This window comes from Lissotriton vulgaris, chromosome 6 (genome assembly GCF_964263255.1).
Source record: "Lissotriton vulgaris chromosome 6, aLisVul1.2, whole genome shotgun sequence".
NCBI lineage: Eukaryota > Metazoa > Chordata > Amphibia > Caudata > Salamandridae > Lissotriton > Lissotriton vulgaris.
The window spans coordinates 1,288,760,049-1,288,780,691 of NC_141694.1; positions in this window are offsets into that span (position 1 = coordinate 1,288,760,049).

A 20,643-nucleotide genomic window follows, 5' to 3' on the forward strand; every position below is an offset into this window, starting at 1 on the left:
TTTATAACAGATTGTATGACAGCTCGACCTTCGAGGAGTTTGTACAGTGTACAATTGCATATGCTGCTTAATGTATGACCTTAGCTTTCCTGTCTGAAATGAAGCTTGGAAAATGCATATATTTTATGGTATTGAAATATACGGGGGTATGTCAAGTGTTTTAGAGTTAATGTTATGTTAATTGTTTGCAATGGGTGTGAGTAATAAACAACGACTCTTCAGAGGACTGACTTTTAGAAGAAGATGAAGCAAAGCATATCTAGTTGCTTTGGAAAATTCAATATAATGTCCATCCTCAGGCACTCTCCAGTGCTTAATGAAAAATGTAAATGCAGTGTCCCGGTCTTTAAAGGAACATCCGACCCTTTATGAAATAGTTATTCTCTTCATCTGTATCTGCATTGCTTCATAACACTCAACATCATTGCTTGTCGGGTGCTCTGAGAGAGGGCTAGTTTTAGCATATTTTCGATTTGAACACAGCATCCCACGAGCATGTCTACGTGAAACCCAGCAAAACAGTAGAATCGAAACTGTTTCGCAGCCAGAAAGGGAGGATAGTTTTTTTTGTAAATATGTTGCTTGATTTTTGTAAAGAAAAATATGCATTTAATGCCAGTATATTTATTTGTTGCATTCCACATCAGTTGGTCACTTCTCTATTTCTCCCTTCTGCAACCAAATTCTTAATATTATTACAACTTTTCAGACACTGACTCAGTATCCATTGGAGGAATTTTACTCTGCACCTCCCCCAACGGAGCAAAGTTTAACATGAAGCAATCAAGTTGTATTATCATACCCTTTCGAGGAAAATAATGACTACCACACATCCTCAGCAGATTTTGCACTTTTTAAGGTTTGGAAATATCAAGTGGCATTCTTAACACTATGGGCCCGATGTAGGTAAATCTCATTTACCGACTCTAGAATACCGAATTTTACCGATTCGGTATTCTAGATTCGGTAAATAAAATGTAGGAAATGATTCGGTAATTTTTACAGAATCGGTATGATTTGGTAATTATTGAATCGGTATTTACCGATTCGGTAATTGCCGTTGATTCCTATGGGCCTTGAGGCCCATAGGGATCAAAATCAATTACCGAATTGGTAAATACCGATTCAGTAAAATTACCGAATTGTCAAGGGGGGGGGAAAGGGTGTCACTTTGACACCCTGTTGCACCCCTGATTCTGGCTTGTGTGCCATGTGACACACATACATGCCCTTAGGGCATGTATGTGTGCCACATGGCACAGGTGTACATGCACAGATGTGCATGTACACTGGAATTCGTTATTTACCACAAAATATTATTTCGTGGTAAATAACAAATTCTTAAGGGCCTGTGCCACTGTTTTCATTGCCACCTACATCTAGATTTACTGATTCGGTAAATTTATAGATTCGGTAAATTTACCGATTCTGTATTTCACCGAATCGGTAAATTTACCGAATCAGTAAATTTGCAGCCCCTACATCTCAATCTCCAAATACCGGTCGGTAACGGCCGAAATCGGCCGTTACTGACCGGTATTTGGCGACCTACATCTGGCCATATGTAACGGTACTCCGTTTATCAACTTTGAAAAGATGAAAAAAGTATACAATAAAGTGATGGATGGAATGCTTGAAATAATCTCCCACACTGGTAAATACTCAGGGTGGCATCCCAGTACGTTGTTATTTTTGCACACCATGCCACCTCTGTTTGGATCCAGCCATTAGTAAATCAGTCTTGGCCCTGCTCATTGGGAACAGTCCACCCCAAACTGACAGGCCAGGTCCTCCCTGAACCAGGAAACAGGGAACCCAGGACAGGAAAGAAGAAACGCAAATTCATTTGCAGGTCACCAACTATGTAAATAAGGAGAACTCCCCTCCATGGCTCATCATCCAGTTATAAGTGAATTCAGCAAGTTTCAGATGTTAGTTTTAGTTGCTGTTGGTGATGTAACCAGACCTTGGGGTGAACATATAATTCCACAACTATAGTAAACCCTTGAAGCCTCTAAAATATAAAAGATGATCATTCCCAGGCAGTAGGATCAGGCACAATGCTTCATATTTCAGAGCTCCCTAGGTGTTTCAGAGAAAATCACTCCATGGCATTTTATTTTCTTCTCATCTCCTGACGGCATTGTACTCTAATACTAATGCCCCACTAAGTGTGAGGCACGTAAGTCTTGTTTGCCAATTCTATGTACAATAGTCCATTGGAAAGTAATACTTTATATCTATTTAGATACCTTCTAATGAGTGGAGTAGGGAATTTTGTGCATTGCAAAGCCTGAACAATAATTATTCCATTCTTTCCATAGATAATTACTCAATGAAGAATGTAACTAATTAGAAGTTAACCCATAAATGTCCAAATATCACTACATGTGATAGAGAAAAAAATCTTCTTAGTTTATCCAATTTTAAATTAATCATAAAATAAGATCTTTTGATACTGAAATGTAACAAAAATGAACAAATGAGTACCAATGTACAGTAATCAATACAGTGCTTATTCAAGCAACTAAAATTGGGAACTGGACACTAGAATACTCTATCAATGTGACATAGAGTGAGGTGGCGACCCTACTGAGAATAGATAGGTAAATATGATTGTCCTTTGATAATACACCCAAGAAGCTGATCTCACAAGACGTGTATGCATAAAAAAGTGTTCTTCTGCAGACTGGGAGTCAGGTGAATATCCTTATTGCTGTTTTGATTGAGAGTTTCCTTTTGCAGAAGTACATCTGAGGACAAAAGGACAAAAAAGAAATCACAAAACCAAAATAAACATGCAATGGCAGACAGATTGTCACTAAACATCCTGCGGCCAAATCACTCACTATGCCTCCTTCTTCATGAGTCTCTGTGTATATACTTTGGGGTATCGAGAGAGGCAATATTGTGCTCCGTTGTAAATGCTGGGAGACAGGGGTACCAGATAAAAAATAAAAGAAGAAAAGTCACCACATCTCCCACATAAGTTCCCTTGTCCTACTTGTCTTATATCTACGAACACATTGCTTCAGACGAATATATGACTTTACCACAAATACAAATACTCCGCATGGCATTACCACGCGAATTTTACTTCGCAAGGGGCTGTACCACGCAGCTTTTTAGAACGCAAGTTCTAAACTCGCATTTCAAAAACGTTACGTTCACCAGCTCTTACTTCCATCCTCCATCGAAATATGCGTTAAAACACGTCTACCAAAACTAAAAAAAGGCTTCAATTATGACGTACTCGCCACGTCTTCGGTCGGCTCTTTTCTTTTTTTTTTTTAATGACACTTTAGTGCGTTTTTTTATTGTATGTAGCCTGCTTGTTTTTGTTTTTTTTATGGGGGGGAGACCCCCCAACCCCCCAAGGCCACGCAGAACTTACATGCTGGACGACCAAAAGGAATACCACTTGCGTGGTAAAGATGGTCGTTGAAGGCTCCCTCGTTGAAGAGACGTTTGCGGGGTAAGTGGATCGTTGAAAACGTCATGCGTGGAAAAGACTTCGTTGTAAATGATGTTTCCCGTCACCAACATTTTAATTAAATATTTAGGGCATTAATTAGAGTTTGACAGATGGGATGCTCCATCACAAACATGACAGATACCTAACCACCATATTGTGAGTCTCATAGGATATAATGCCCTTATAATACCAGCAGATGATACATCCTACAAATATTTGAAGTAGTATTCAATACGTCAAACTCAAAATCCGGACATTTGCTTTCAACCAATTAAAAAAAAACACTCTATTTCACACATTTCTTGAAATATGTATAGTTAAAAGAGCTCAATCCGCCCAACCTTCAGTTTATAAGTATGGTTTATTAATAGTTTATTAAGTACACAATATCTTAGAAGTCAATTCAAACATATATTCCAATAATATTGTTTTCCGCCCCAAAAAAATTCAGAAATTAGTTAATGGTTGGTCAAATACCAATGTCACAAGGATTCATCTACATGTTCATCTATTCTTCCAAATACCGTAATAGCTGAAAAAGGGTAATAATCTTAAAATAACTTTCCTAGCAGAGCTCAGATTTACGGTCTTATTATGAGTTTGGCGGTTCTGCGCCAGCTCGCCGCCGGCACAGCACTACGAAAGCCGTGCAAGGACTGCCCGCCTGATTACGAGTTCAACTTGTGCAGGCAGACAGTCCTTTTGTCTTTCCCATGGCAGTGCCCTGAAAAAGGAAACCGCAATGGGAACAACATAAATGTTTCAGCACAGCATGGACTGTAAATTTCATGCCATGCTGGAACTGGGAGTCCAAGCAGACAGAGGGGCACATGTTGTGCCTCCCTGAATGCTTCCCCATGGCAGTGGGGGAATGGGAGCCCTGTAGGGCCCCCTCTGTTCCTTCAGCCTTTTTGTGGGGGGCTTACTGCCATGAAAAGGCTGGTGGTGGAAAAAACTCGTAAAATGCCCTGCCGGACTGCGGCAGTCCTACTCAACATATTGCATTGCCCCTATTCTGCGCCACCGCCAGGGAACAGTGGAGCGGCCGGGCCATCACTGAGCAACTCTAAGTCGTAATCTGGCGGACGGACCACCGCCAACCCGAGTCTGGTGTTCTCTGGACCTCCAGACTCGTAATTAGACTCTTAGATATTTACCGAGAATAAGGAGCTCTGTGAGGAACTGTTCTGACTAGACTGCCAATTTCATATTGCATCTTTTATATGACGCTAGAACAAAGCATATGACTCTTATTGACAGTTACTTCACTAAAATTTGTGGGAGAATTATTTGGAGAATTTTAACTTTGAGAATGTTTTCTGGGGTACCTTGTCAAAGAGGCAAACTTGTCGTCATCATCAAAGAAGACATAACTATTGAGTGACTATTGAGTGACTTACTGATGATCAAAAGCTTCATTAAGCTTAAATAACTATCTGGGTAAAATTGGAGAGTACTTGAAGTATTACTGGTAGACCGAACTTTCCAATACCAGTATGAATCAATTCTTGAAGAACTAAAGTAACTGAAAGGTGTCTAGGTAGCATCATTTTGTCAAAGGACGCATTGTCATTTGAGATCCTTGGAGAATCTTAAGTAAAATTATTAAACTTAACAAATATGTGTTCTGAGATCTAGTCTCTATTGGCACTTCTGAATGCTGACTGTAAGAGTCAAAATGTCTGCATTAATAAAAACGAAGAGTAATCAAAACCAGTTGTATCGTGATTGATTCTATATGTGCAGCAAAGATACATACATAAAGTCTAGAAAGGTTACATGGGAATAAGTATCACCATGGATGAAGAGGAGCACTGACCCCACATATATTTTTACATCGTTTGTGTGGTAAGACAATACTGTTCTTCCTGGGCTAAAGATAAAACTGAATATTGTCTCGTGTAAAAAAGAAAATATGCACACTTTGCACACTTTATGCAGGAATTATCCTTTAGTTTTCGCTGCAGGCCCTGGACAGCATATCCTCATGCACAGCAGAAAATATTTAAAAAAATCAGATAAATTAAAGGAAATTGATAAGCAAGATGGGAAGATGCTGTGCACATTAATATTTTTTATTCTAGAATAATGGTATCTGTTAGACCCGGGATCCCTGGTTGGCTGAGGTAGGTACCTTCTGTAGTCGTGTAATATTTCTCCTGGGCGGTTGTTAGGCCATCCAGCCCTTGCAAGTTCTGGCAATGTCAATGAGCACTTCGAAACATTCTCCTGTACTCCTAATCACTTGTCATACAGTTCGTATTGCTAGAATCAGGTACTTTTTCAATGTAAAAACACTGTAATGGGTAACAAAGCAATCAGACACTGCAATGAAAAGAATGCAATGCGTAACGCAACAATCAGGCACTTTGCAAGTTAAAACAATGCAATGCGTAATCCAACCACCAGATATGTCGTACTGCAATAATAAGGCAATGCATATACACTAATCAGGTAATTCGTCATGCAGGAATAATGCAATGTGCAATAGGCTAATCAGGTAGCTTGTTATGCAGGAACAAGGCAATGCGTCGTGCGACAATCAAGTAGTTCGTTAATCAGAAATGTTGCAATGTGTACGTCAGTCAGGTACTCCGTTCTAAGAAATGGAGTACTACGTAGTACACTCAGGCCCGATCACCGGTCTTAGGCGGTCTCTCGGCCTCCTCTTCTGATCTTCAGTCAGACTCTCACAGTTGCCCCCAACACAGTACAATGTAATTCCAAAGTGCAGCTTTGCACTCCGGCCCCTGTACCGCCACTTCTTTTGGCAATACGGGCCACGACACAAGCCGAAGCAGAGGTTCGTGCTGCCAACATGAGAGAGAACCCAAGAGTGTCTCCCTCCGAGCCTGCGCCCCGCTCCAGGAGTCGACACATGTTACCTGGGCAGCGCAAACCCACTCTCATCTCCTTGTCCAGTGACTGGGCCTCCAAGCAGCTTTGTGAAATGGCAACGGTGTCTCGGGCTGGCAACACAGCTTCTCCAGGACTGCTTGTCCGGGCCGCTTCACTTACAAAGATATCAGGCTGCCACAAAGCACACGCACACAGCATAGCTAAGTCTTCCTTCACTCCAGGTGCACAATCACTGGGCACTCCACACACAGGTCTCAGGCTGCATGAAGATCACATGCACAGTGTCACTGATACTGCTTTCACTTCAGTGCACACGATAACACAGCAAATCTTCACGAAAGTCTCCCGGTGCACAACCCACCCGCACACAGCGGCGATGAGACTCACATGGATTCCGGTGCACAAGATAACAAGGCAAATCCTCATGAAGGTCTCACACTGCACAGTGCACACGCTCACAGTATTGATGAGACTCACTTGAATTCCGGTGCACACGATCACTGGACAATCCTCACAACAGGGTTCAGGTTGCACAAAGCACACGCACACAGCGTTGCTGATCCTTGCTTGGATTCCAGGTGGCCCCGATCACAGGCCGATCCTCCAGAAGGTCTCCGTGCTGCACAAAGCACACACACAGAGTCACTGAGACTCACTTGGACATCAGGTGCCCACGATCACAGGCAGTTCTTACAAGGGTTTCAGACTGCAACAGGCACGCTCCCACAGCGCCGCTGAGACTCTCCTGGAAACTTTTATGTTACTATGTTTCTAAACAGGGAGCCAGCTCACCTCAGGCCCTTGGGGATAGTTACTTCAGGACACAGCAGACAGGAAAGTCCATCAAGCAGGGGGACGCAGCGCACAGCAAAGTCCCTTCAGCCTTTCCTTGGTTGAAACAGCAACCTGCCGGTCAGCCCCAGATCACACCGCAAGGGTTAGTCCTATCCTTCAGTCTCTTCAGTTGTTTCTTCCTTGGCAAAGGTCTTCTTGACCACAAAGTAGCTCCAGTATTGTTCACACTTGATCAAGCCATTCTCCAAAGTTCTGGGGCTTCAGCTTTCATAGTTATACCCTTCAATGGCTTTGAAGTCTTTGTGCTTCAGGGGGCACTGGCCCCTGTTCAAACCAGTTCTGGGTGCCTCCCTGCCAGTGACACCTCTCTCCCTTTGATTAGTGGGAGTCTGAATTCTCAATCACTCAGCAGGAGATGAGAAAATTGTTTTATAGCAGCAACCCAGGCCTCTTCACCTCTAAGGGCTTTTCCTCCCCCTACACTCCAGATGCGGGTCAGCCTGGTGCTGTCTCACCTCCCGCCTGGGTCAAGATATTCCACAGATCCTATCGCTTTCAAATCCAGACAGTCAATCCACAGCTAGAACAGAGACACATAGAAATGTTAGAGCACCAAACTCAGCCACTTCTAAAAGAGTGGCTTCTGAACACACAATGCAAAAAACACCTTCATAAAAAGATGTGTTATTACATTGTGAGTTCAGGCATACTAAATTTTCCCTTTCCATCCTAAGCCGTTGGGAAGATAGGCTGGAAAACATGTTAGGCAGCCTTCCTATTCTATCCTATGGGCAAGATGGCTTTTCAACAGTGAAAAACGGAAATGGAGATTATTTCACTGTCAGGACATGACACACACCTTAGTCCTACCTTTCACATGCACTGCACCCTGTCCAGGGGGTACCCCAGACCTGCCATAGGAGTGTCTGAAGTACACAGAAGGGGAAGGGTAAGGTCTGGCAAGCAAATGCACTTGACAGAACAACAAGGCAGTTTAACAAACTGCGCGCAGGCCCTGCAATGTCAGGTATGAGTTCCCTTTTTAGGCTGCCTGTGTGGGTGGCACAAATAGTGCTGCAGGCCCACTAGTAGCAGGTGCATTTCCAGCCCTGGCACACATAGTGCACTTTAGTAGGGTCTTTCCTTAATAAGGCAAACATACCAATAATGGACAACCAATTACCATCTATATATATAAAAACAAAAGTATGTCTGTTTGTCCTTTATGCATTACTACACCATTCATCCGATCACCATGAAACTTTGGGAAGTTGTTGAGTACACTCCCTCAAAGGTTTCTGGCAACAACAAAAAATGTTAAAAGTTGTTGAGTGCACTCCCGCAAAGGTTTATGGCAAAAAAAAGGAAAAACTTGTTAAATATCGCCCCCCTCCCCTCCCCCCCGGGCCCCCAGGGCTCTCATAATCTTTCCAATACTGAACGTTTACAGTTTCCGGTGCGACTCGCTTTTGCAATGACCATCAACAAAGCACAAGGACAATCGCTGCAAGTGTGTGGACTAGATTTGGAGAATCCGTGCTTCTCACATGGACAACTGTATGTGGCCAGCTCACGCGTCGGAAAACTTTCTGGTTTATTCATGTACGCACCAGACGGAAAAACAAAAAATACAGTGTATCCACAAGCACTCAAATAAATAAACAGAATTAAAACAACACTTTAAAATGTTTTCCATATTAAAATGAATAAGTTTCAATAAAAATGACACAATGTAAATTAAATGTTATTACAACAAGTTTCCTTAAATTTCCTTTCTTCTGAGATCGCAGCAATGCGCAACGGGTAAGCTAGTTACTTTATACAGGGAACACTTACGCTTTAACACTGTTTAGCAGTGGCAAAGTGTGCAAAGCATGTAAGTTGGCAACACTATGTCAGAAAAAGCTCTAGGGGGAAAGCAAAACATTTAGGGACTTTAGCCAAAAAGGACCAAGTCCTACAGTATCAATTAGGGGCGTACATCTTTTTATATGAGGTTCCTGCAATTCATGCAAACAATAAGACTACTATGTATATTTTACACATTTTTATGCATATGTTTTTTAAGTAAAATGCTATACTTTCTCACCTCTGTAAAATTGATTTAAAAAAACGATCCCCAATATCCATCCAAATCACTCTATGGGAACACAGTTTTTAAAATATTGACTTGAAATAAAATTCAGATCGAAATTTCAGCACCAGCTTTCAGGGAAAAACTACACCAGGGGGTAAACCTAGAAATGTGTGCAAATACAATGAAGTGTGGATCAGTCAATAATCGGGATCTATGGTACACTGCTTCTGTAATAAAAACTTTGGGGCATATGTACTAGCCCCTATTGTCAACACAACATCACCTTGGCGATAGGGGCTGCGTCTTATGTGCAAGGCAGCGTTATGGCAATTAATGGGGCTTAACGCTGCCTTGTACATAAGGCCCCCTTTCACACTATGGTTAGCGCTAAAGTTGTGTGCAGTGGGTGTTGCAGTGGGCGTTCCACCTTAACACCGATTTATTTTGACACTGCCCCTTATGTACAAGGGCGGCGTATATAGGAGGCAGCGTCAAAATTAAGACCAGGTAAAAACTGGTCTTAAGATGGCGAAAGGAGTAGAAATGCATTATTTCTCCTCGTTTTTGCTTTTTCCATGTGTGCTGCCTTGTGCTGCACACATGGAAAAACCAAAATGCCATTGTTTGTTAAACTAATTTAAAGACAACACTGCTACCCTTACTGCGTCAGTGGTCCACAGAATGTAAGATCAGACCAGGCCAATAAATCCCCTATGGAGTGGCGATACTGCTCTGTTACAGTAATTGCCTTGTGTAGACATGAAGTTAATATATATTTTGCTCAATCGAACTTTCTCCGTTCACCGGGAAATCGAAACTCAAATGACATCGCCACTTCTGATTTAAGATATCTATACTACTATTATAAAGGAAGAACTTTGAACCTTTGAGGCGGGTAAACTCGGGAACCACAGCGCCAATTCACACACCCGATACATCATTGTAATCGTCAGGGCGTGCAGATGGACCTAGGCTATATAAATGTAATAAATATACATTATTTAAAAAATTCACTGAGAAAAAAAGTAGTACCTTGGAAAAAGCGCCGGCCGCGACGTGCGTGCCCGACGTGAGGAGCTCGGGGAGGAGCGGCATCCAGGAGAGCGAGGAGGACCAGCGGACATGCCGCGGGGAGGAGCAGTGAGGAGCGGCGGACAGGCGGTGAGGAGCGGTGGACAGGCGGTGAGGAGCGGCGGACAGGTGGGGAGGAGCGGCGGACAGGCGGGGAGGAGCGGTGAGCAGCGTATGAGGTAGGGTATTTATTTATTTATTTAGGAGCGTGAGCGGCGGAAAAATGAAGCAAAAATGAAAATCGTGAGCAAGAGGAAGCAAACGGAGCATTACAAAAGTGAGCCAAACCGTGCATTACAGGAGGAAAAAGTTAGGTGTGCAGGTTACAAAAGCGTACATCGTGAGCAAGAGGAAGCAAACGGAGCATTAAAAAAGTGAGCCAAGCGGTGCATTACAGGAGGAAAAAGTTATGTGTGCAGGTTACAAAAGCATAGAAAGTAAACAGAGGTATAGGAGGAAAAAGTGACGTGTGCAGGTAGCAAGAGGAAGCAAACAGAGCATTAATAAAGTGAGCCAAACGGTGCATTACATGAGGAAAAAGTTACGTGTGCAGATTACAAAAGCGTACAAAGTAAAAATAGAGGTATAATACTGCAATATATGGAGGAAGACTCCGGGGGACCCACGGACAATGTCGGGGCGGGCGGGGGCCCTGAAGCCTAATTGGTCCCGGACAACGTTGGGACGGGCTGCTAGTATTTTAATAAATGAACTGAGTTAGGGATCATGGCAAGTGTGTAACGTATTTTGTAATTACCCTGTCTGTGCTAGACACATCTTCACTGACTTACATCCCATCTCATACATCTTGCCAGCTGTTTTGTAGTGTTTGCCCATGCTTTTTACTTTTGAACAGAGCTGGTGTAATCATAAATGTATTTTAGCCAAACTCACTGCAACCGTTTTCCCCTAGCACATATGCAGGATTGCAGTGAAAAAGATATGCACACGTTTGATAATGGTCTTAAGGGATAGGTCCTTTAACTCTAACCATAACAATTCAACACAAACCGCCCATCTATTTATTAAGGAGCACAATACAGTTTGCTGATACGAGGAGCGGCTGGGGTTCAGGCCGACATGGTGGGTGAACGGTGTCTGAGTTTTTTTTCAGTCGCAGCATCTGTTCTGTGTTGAATTTAATTAAAGGTTAGTCTGCATAATTCAATTTTCAAAGGGTTTCTGAACAGCATATGGGTGAGTTCTGATCATAAGCATGTGCTAAGGGTATTCCAGACTCTAGGACCTTGCACGTCCAGTGATCTGCCTTTATTTTTCATCCTTATGAATGATTTTTGGTTCAGCAGATGGATAGACCTAGAAAAAAGTACTTTGGCTTAGGTGTAATGGGTTGCCAATTTTTGCTAATATATTGTTACATTATTTGTTGATGGTACACAAGACATTAAATTAAATTCTAGCATCTAATGAAAACCGAAGTGATTTAAGAATAGGGTTGACGTGGCCCGACTCACAGACATTGAAGCACAGTCATGAAGCCTAGTTCTCAAGTCTTTGAGACCTGGTAATCATCTCATTGGAGAGGCCAGTGTGAGTGATGTTACAGTAGTTTAGGCATGGCAAACCATAACCTCGAACTGCGGTCCGAGTGTAGAAGAGAAAGGGGGTTTCACCAAAAGGAGTGCTGCATGTTCCCACCAAAGATCAGTGTGAAAGAGAATTCAGATTAGATTCATTACTTTTGGTGAGGTATGAAATCCGGTGGGGCAATTAAAGGAGAAAGGATCTGGTGCAGTATTACCAAAACTAGAATTGCTGCAGTGGAACCACACTTGCACAAGGAGCTCTCCTTCATCCAGGGGAACACATGATCTAATCACAAGATAATATTTTTTTTTTGTTAAACTTTATTTATGAAATTTTCAGACACAAGTACCACTGACACTTGCCTCCTCGTGTTCGAGGCATACTGGTTCAAGTACATCAGTATCCCTGTACTTAATTTCGTAACCTTCACACTTTAGGCAGCTTGCAGGCCTTCCAGCCTTTGTTATGCCAACGCCAAGGTGACCTCCCTCACTTCCTGTAGTGCGCTTTCCGGCCTTTCTTCCCCGTTCAGGGGTTCGTGTCTTCTGTGGCTCTCCAGGAGTTTCATACTTCCCCAACTTCCATGGGCATCTTTGTTTCTGGTACATCCGTTTTTTTCAGCCCTTGTGCACCAGTCCATGGTCGTTTTCCAGGCCCATAAAGATGGGATTCTATCTTGCTCCCGGTGTCTGATCACATCTTCACAGGCCACCATTAGAGCGACATTACAGAACAAGAGTGTGCATCAGTGCAGCATTTTCCCCCAGATGCCCGGGGTCACCAGTTATGGAGTACATTCTAGATTAAAGTCCATGACCTCTGATATCTGGTGGACCACATTCCTGAAAAAACACTGGATCTTGCGGCAATCCCAGATAGTGTGGATCAGGGTTACCTACTTCTGGCAGCCCCTCAGACAGAGATCATTATCGGACCTTCCAAAAATATGCAGGTGGGTCCTCGTTATCTACGCCCTGTGGAATAGTTTTAGCTAGATTAGATGAACCCCTGCCAGTTTGGTCCCATCCCACACGTAGCGGCACGCCCCGCTCAAGCCATCACCTTCCAGTCTATCCTAGTATCTTTCTCATTTGTCTTTGTGGCTATCCAGCAGGGAAAGCCATTGTAAAGAAGTGTAGAATATATTTGGGACACAGTATGATGAGTTCATAGGTATCCCAGCACCCTGTATTCCAATGGTGACTCATCTGACACCTTGTACAAGAGGCCCGCCTGTCTCCGCAGCAGGTGTGTTCGTTTTTGGTATTAGAGATACTGACTCCCCGTTAGTTCATACTGTTCTTGCAGCTCAGTGAACAGTATTATCCCGTCATCCTGTCACACGTCCCCCATCTTGTAGCTGGCCACTTTTTATGCTTTTATGACCCTCCTTCACCCGTAAACCTCTCAGGATGTCTAACTCCCATAGGATGGCTTCCAACGTCAGTTTCTCCATCCAGCCCATTTTGTGGGACTCCTGTTGCCATGTATTATTCACTGTTGCTGTTAGAGCTAGCAATGGCATCACCCCCTTCCACCCGTAGAGGCATCTGACATAACTCACTGGGTCTATCGCTCATCTATCTGTCAGTAGAGAGGGCTTTTGTTGAATTGAGAAGGCCCAGTCATTTATCACTTGCAGTTGTGTTGCCCAATAGTACAGCCATAGGTTTGGGAGGGCAATTCCACCCTCAAAAGGCTTCCAGCTCATAGAGGTCATGGTGTCTCTCCCAGCCCCGGTAGCCCCTCATCTCCTCCTCTACTGAGCAGAAGAATCCCTTCGGGATCTGAAAGGGAGTGTTTTACAACACAAAAAGAAATTTCGTGAGGTAGATCATTTTGTAGAGGGCTGCTCAGTGGGAGACTTCTCCAATACCCTGCATGTACTTAGTAGGCCTCTAGGATTCTAGTCAGGTTTTCTCTTGTTGGAGATTCCCAGCCACCCGCTGCAATCTTACCCACATCCTCTGTGAATGCCCCTCAATCCATCCCTTTTGGACAGCTGTTGGAAATACCCTGGAGGTATCCATGACACTTCGACTCCCCCTCAATCCCCCTTGATCCCCCTCCATGATGGAAAGAAATCATCAGAGCTCTCCCGCCAGCAGCACCGCCTTCTACAGACAGTGCTGGCAACTGCCAAAATATGCATACTCCACCAATGGCGGTCTCCCATGCCTCCATCACGAGAAGACAGGACAGTGGCAATGATACAGAAAGCGATACACAATTGAGTAATCTACAACATGCAAGATAACTTAGAGGTGTTCAGGCAGATGTAGGTACCTTTCCTGTGAGATGAACCCAAAATGTATCATCAACGCATTCTTAAAACCTCAAGCGGCAGTGTCCGCATTTTATGCTGTTGATGTGCTCTTCTCCCTCATGTGCCCCATGGGGTGCAATCGGCTGGCGGCATGGGACACCTCTTGCTCTTTGCTCCCACTGTTTCTCATTACTTCTTTACTTAGCTCACTCCACTTTCCAGAGCACCCCTCCACGCTTACTGATGGTTTTACCATGTTCTCTTCCCCACTGGGGTTGCTGTATCACCAGCATCTGACAATCAGACCCTCCCAGGATATAGCGTCATGGATTAGCAAATTTAGCGGCACAAAAATGGAAATTTAGCAGCACAAATATGGAAATTTAGCTGCAATGTTGCAGCATTTTATTTGGCAGTTTTTCCTACAACAAAAACAGATATCTTAGTGTGTGGCGAGCCCCAAAAGCAATGCCCCCCAGGGGCCTCCGCACACTGGGGACTTGGCGGGCCCACCAAGAAACATTAAAAAAAACATGGCAGCTTTACACTGATGACCTAGTGCTTTTCAGCAACAGAAAAGTGGAGTTACAAAGTCTAATTAATACATTACATAACTATACCATGCAAAACAATATGGATATCAATCTAAGTAAGTCTAAAAGAGTAATATGTGTCAGGAAAGTCAGTGAGCCTTTATCATGACATACAGGTGGTGAAACTATAACCAAGGAACAGGACTATAAAAATCTGGGTGTCCGAATGCACTTGAGGCACTTATAACCTACACAAGGAGTCAATAAAGGTGAAAGCCCTAAACCTGCTGTCAGCTTTCCTTAAGACCTCAAAGTTATTATGTGGACACAGCCTGGATTATGTGCTTCATGATAGCTAAACTGATTCCAAAAATCAACCACAGGAGCAAAATATTACTTGGCAGTGACACTTAATGGCTCAACAATCTGTCTTCAAAAATGTTCACAGTGCACAGAGTTGAGGAGTAAGCAGGGATTGAAGCGCAGGAGTTTCCTGGGACACAGCATGGGGGAGGGGATAAGCCTGGTGGCTGTACTCAGCCACTGTAAGTGTGAGCCCGGGTCCCTGCATGACTGGGTAGAGCTTGCGGGTGCTTCCTGGTGAGCTCCCGCTCAACTTCACCTTCCTTGCTGTTCTACTTTTCATTGCCCACTGCCGTTTGGACCTAGTCTCCATTTCCCTTGCCAGGTGCACCTTCAGCTACGCTACACCCCCTGCCTCCATCGGACAACAGTGGAGGACCTGCTAAACTGAGGGGAGATTGGGAGGTCGGTCTTGCACTGTCTCTGCAGCCATTTGGCTGTGTTGGTGAGTAGCGTTAATGAGAAATGTCGCAAGTGACACATCTAGTGCTCGGTCCTGGTGCCAGAGAAACTCCTCTATAAGGACGCTTTACCTAATCCACAAACAAGTTGGTGAGAAAGCCGAGGAAGAAGCAGCCATCTCGTAAAAAGACTTAGCGGATGCACTGTCTTCTCTGACATCCCTAACATCAGAGACTAATGGATTGGTAGCGAAAAGAAGGTGCATAAGTAGAACACCAGGGGCTAAATAGAATAGAAGGGGGGTCTGGATATCTGGATTTCGCTGGCACTTTTGTAAAAATCGTGGCATTTTTACAAAAGTGACGATTTCGAGGGCACTTTTGTAAAAATCGCAGCATTTTTACAAAAGTGCCAAATTCGTGGCAAACCACGAAATCGCGAAATCCAGGAGGGTCTGGACAATGGAAGATGTACAATTTATAGTTATTGGCAGCACGATATGCACTATGCGATTTGCCTCCTATCTGCCTTCCTTCCCATCTCCCCCTCCACCTTCCTACCCACTGCAATATGTACTCTGTTCTGCATTTTACATTTCTGCAACATGGTTTTGCTTTCAATAAATAATTACAACACAAAACAAATGCATTGTGTTTTTTGTTACAAAAATCCTCAAGTACCTGTTGACCCCTGGCTCCCATTTGAGTGGGTACTCACATGCCACCCCCAGTGTACAGCTAGACAACGGGAACAACACAGATTTGTGCCAGTTAATGCAAAGCCCAGAATACAACCCGAATATCGCTAGTATCCCCACTGCTCTCAGGATAGATTTGTCAGGGTCTGCCAAGTAAAGAAAGACATCATCCCAGTAAAGCAACAATACATCTTCCCACCCCTGGTCCCACTGATTGTCCTTCAACAATGCATCTTTTTGTACCCATGATGGAAAGGGTTACATTTCCAGAGCAAAAAACATGGGAGAAAATGGGTAATCCTGCCGGGTACCCCTACTCAGGTCGGGGTCTCCCAAACATGTTCCCTTCATCCTGACCTTGGCTACCTTGTTGGGATACAGCAAGTTCACCTACAACAAAAAAGTTGTCCCGAACCCAATCCTGCCCAGTATCACCATCAGGTTGGGCTTCTCTAAGGAGTCAAATATCTTTTCGGCATCAAGAGACAAAAAGATTGGTGGCTCCTCTATCTGTTTGCTCCACGCTAGATATCCAGCAAATCTGCATAGGTTTTGGCTCGTTGCTCTATATGGCATAAAGCCCAACTGATCGGAGGCCACAAGAGTGCCCAATATTTGAAGTAAGCAATTGGCATGCACTTTTGCTAATACCTTAGTTTCCACATTTAATAACTAGATTAACTTCCTGTTAGACCTGACATCCTTAGCATGGTTTTCCCCTGTATTTTTGCCTCTGCCTCCTGCGTTTTTGCTGTATGCTGAAGTTTGTGTTTGCTGGTCTAGATGCTTTGGGCACTTTGCCACTGTTGATCAGTGCCAAAGTGTAAGTGCTCCCTCTATAAATTATGAATGTGGAATGGTGTTTCCATGATTGGCTTGTTTGACTTACTACTAAGTCCCTAGTACATAGCACCGTGTGTGCCCAATAAGTAAAATGCTGCTAGTGGGCCTGCAGCACTGATAGTACTACCCACACAAGCAGCCTTGCAAAGGGTTCTCAGACCTGCCACTGCAGTGTCTGCACGCAGTCTTTACTGCCATGTTGACTTGGCAAGTGCACCCCCTGCCAGGCCCTAACCTTCCCTTTTCTTACATGTGAGTCACCCCTAAGTTGGGCTCAAGGTACCCCTGTGGGCAGGGAGCAGTGTATGTGAAAGTTAGAACATGTGGTAATGTGTGTAACATATCCTGGTAGTGAACGACAAGGACTTTCGTATTGAAAGGGTTTTTGTCCCAAAGGATAGAATGGGACTTTATTTATAATATCTTAGAAATATAACATCCCATTGGGACAAGATAGGAAAGTAAAGTTTAGGAGGCCTGAACTGAGAATATAGAGACGCATCTTTTAGTGAGGATTATTTTTACATTCAGTGTTTGAAAATACCACTTCTAGAAAGTGGATATTTTCTTGCATAGCCATCCTGTGTCCCTCTACTGGGTTGTGTATTCAGTGTCTGGCTTTGGAGTGACAGGGGCTGGGGAAGTGCATTTACTGTAGACAGATACTGGGGTGGTTGAGGTGTGTCCTGCCTTTCCTGGATGAGTCAGGGCTGGGCTGAATAGACCTGGGCTGCATTTAGAGTAGAGGAGGAGATTTCCTTTCACCTGAATGGGCCTGGTCTGCCTTATACAATGCTGTCTGCATCTCCTGCCGGGAAGCTGGACCAGACAGGACAGTACTGGTTTTGTCTGAGCACAGAGCCTCTCTGCTACCAGAAAACAAAAGTTCTGTAAAAATAATGGGGCCAAGACCCCTGAGCTTTTGAATACCTCGGGACTCAAGCGGAACCTCTGCCAAGGAGAAGAGCTGGGAAAACTGATAAAGAAGTACTCCCCCTTTGCTGTGTGCGGTTTGGGGTCAGCCTGCAGTGGCTGTTTCAGTCAAGGAGAGGATACAGACTTTGCTGTGTGCTGTGTCTCCTACTTGAATAAGATCTCCAAGGGCTTGAAGTTGACCTTGCCTCCTTTTCTGAAGTCTCAGGGACAAAAAGATTTCACCTCCAGCTCCCCAGAACTTCCTTGCTGGGAGTTCTAGCCTGCCAAGCAGTAACTGTTGCTGATTTGGGTCTCCGGCGGTTGTTCCTGCTGTTGGGAGCTGAAAAAGAGAAGCAACTACGAGAAGCATGACGCATCGCACCTGTTTCTGACACATCGCCGAAGAAACCAACGCAGCACCTGCCCGCTGCTGGAGGATACACCGCACGCCAAATCTTGTGCACCGATCTCCAAAGTCGGAGATCACCGCACCGGTTCTGACGCAGGCTCTGCTGCAAGAACCAATGCATCATGGGACCGCAGCTGGCGAGACCAACACAGCACTGCTGGCGCATCAAGAAGCAACGCATCCCCATCCACTCGCATTGCACCAAGGAGCCCAATCTACACGGACACCAGGGCCGCAGTAAGAAACCAAGGCATCACCTCCCCTTCAGTAAGAAACCGACACATCACCTCCCCTTCAGTAAGGAACCGACGAATCACCTCCCCTGTATGGCAATAAGGAACCAACGCATCACCTCCCCTGGAGTAAGAAGCCGACACATCACCTTCCCTGCGCATAAGGAACCAACGTATCACCATCCCTGCAGCTGTTTTTGTGTATGATTTTGGTGCATCCAAGGTACTTTGTGTTGAAAGTGTTGCATCTATAGTTCGCTACGGACAGAACTGCTTTTATCTTCTAAGAAGTACATTCTAAGTACCGAATTATGGATACTTGTTGTTTGTTGATCTTATTCGGTTTAGATAAAGATTACTTTTTTTTCTAAACTGGTGTGGTGCCCATTTGTAGAGCTTTGACTGTATTACTGTATGTGTTCACAAATGCTTTACACACTGCCTCTAAGATAAGCCTGCCTGCTCGTGCCAAGCTCCCAAGGGGGTGAGCAGGGGTTATTTTAGAAGTATACCTCCTTACCCTGACTAGGAAGAAGGGTCCCTACTTGGACAAAGGTGCAAACCATTGCCAACTAGAGACCCCCAAAAAATTTCAGGCAGCAGGCCGTTCTGGTCAGGAGATCTACCCCCTTTCATCTACATCAGTGCCTCTGCTATCTCCATTTCTGTGATCTCCTCTTCGATAGCCCAGCTCGTCTCTGGTTGAAGTCAGCGGGCTGGAATGTCAGCTATGAATCGCTCCAGCTCTGCCTCCTCAACACTACGGGGCATATTTACTAGGAAAATGTTGGACCGCCGCATTAAGCCAAGGCGGCTAATTCCACGCTCCGACAGTTTTCAAATGCAGGGATGTGCCGTATTCAGAAGAATACAGTGCGCCCCTGCCTTCCCCTTAGCATTGGGACTAACTGTAGCTCCCCATCACCAACACAGGTACTCTTGCACCATTTTGCAAGGGTGCCTGGATTGCAAGGGAAGATTGTTTATGTGTAGGAAGGTGTCCCTTCCTTCACATAAACAAGCAGTGATGGCAATTTGCGACTTCTACGTGTGCTGCAGAAAGCAGCACACATAGAAGTTGCAACTTGTAATTTTTTTAATTATTGTTTATTTGCAGAAAGGGATAACTTCTTGCACTTAAACAATATTTCATGGCATTCTGTTCTTTCTATGTGTGCTGCAGAATGCACCTCACATAGAATCAGCAAAACCAAGGAGAAATAAAGCATTTCCCCTCGTTTTCCCGGTTCTTAATTTTGGTGCTCCCCATTATTATGCAGCCCTTGTAAATATGAGGCAGCATCAAAATCAATGGATGTTGCGGTGGAGCGCCCACGCAACACGCATTGCCCACCCCTTTCATGGTAAGTGTAGCATGAAAAGGGGGCCTTATTCAAAAAGGCAGCGTTAAGCCACATTAAGTGGCTTAACGCCACCTTGTGAATAAGGTGAAGCCCCTATCACCACAGGAACGTTGGAAAAAGTGATGCTCCTGTGGCGTTAGGGGCTTGTAAATATTCCCCTAAGTTTCTTCCCACGGATATCCCTCAGCTACTCAGGCAACGCTGATGCAATAGCATTTGCGATTTCTGCAAGTTCCCAGGTCCCAGTCTGAAAGGCGTGAAGCCATCTTTGCCTCTCTTCATTTTTGCCAATTCATGCTTTCTTGTCACACATCTCATAAAGTTTGTCTTGTTTTGTTCTGAAATGGGCTCTCGTCTGTTGGTGGAGAATGCTTCAATTCTTTCTTGGTCCCCTCCTTCATGTGGCCCAGACTCGGGGAGGTGAAGCCCATGTATTCCCTCTCTAAAAGGGTCAGTTTTTAATCCAACCCCTTGTACTCCCCATCTCTTTTCCTCCTTTTCCTGATAACGTGTGATCAGCCGACCTCGTATGACCATTTTATATGCCTCCCAGCGGTCTACCTCTGAGTCCATGGTGCCTACATTCTCCTTAAACTAGAGCTCTGTGGTGTTCAACAACATTTTCCTGTAGTTTCAAACAGTCAGCTCCCATGGGTCAAGCTTCGATTTGCCCCTCATCCCTGGTACAGTTCTTAGTATATGTGTGAGTGGTACAGGTGAGTGGCTGTTATACGTCACAGCTTAAGGGTAGTGTATGTAAATCTACACAATTGATGGCATGGCACCAAGAAGT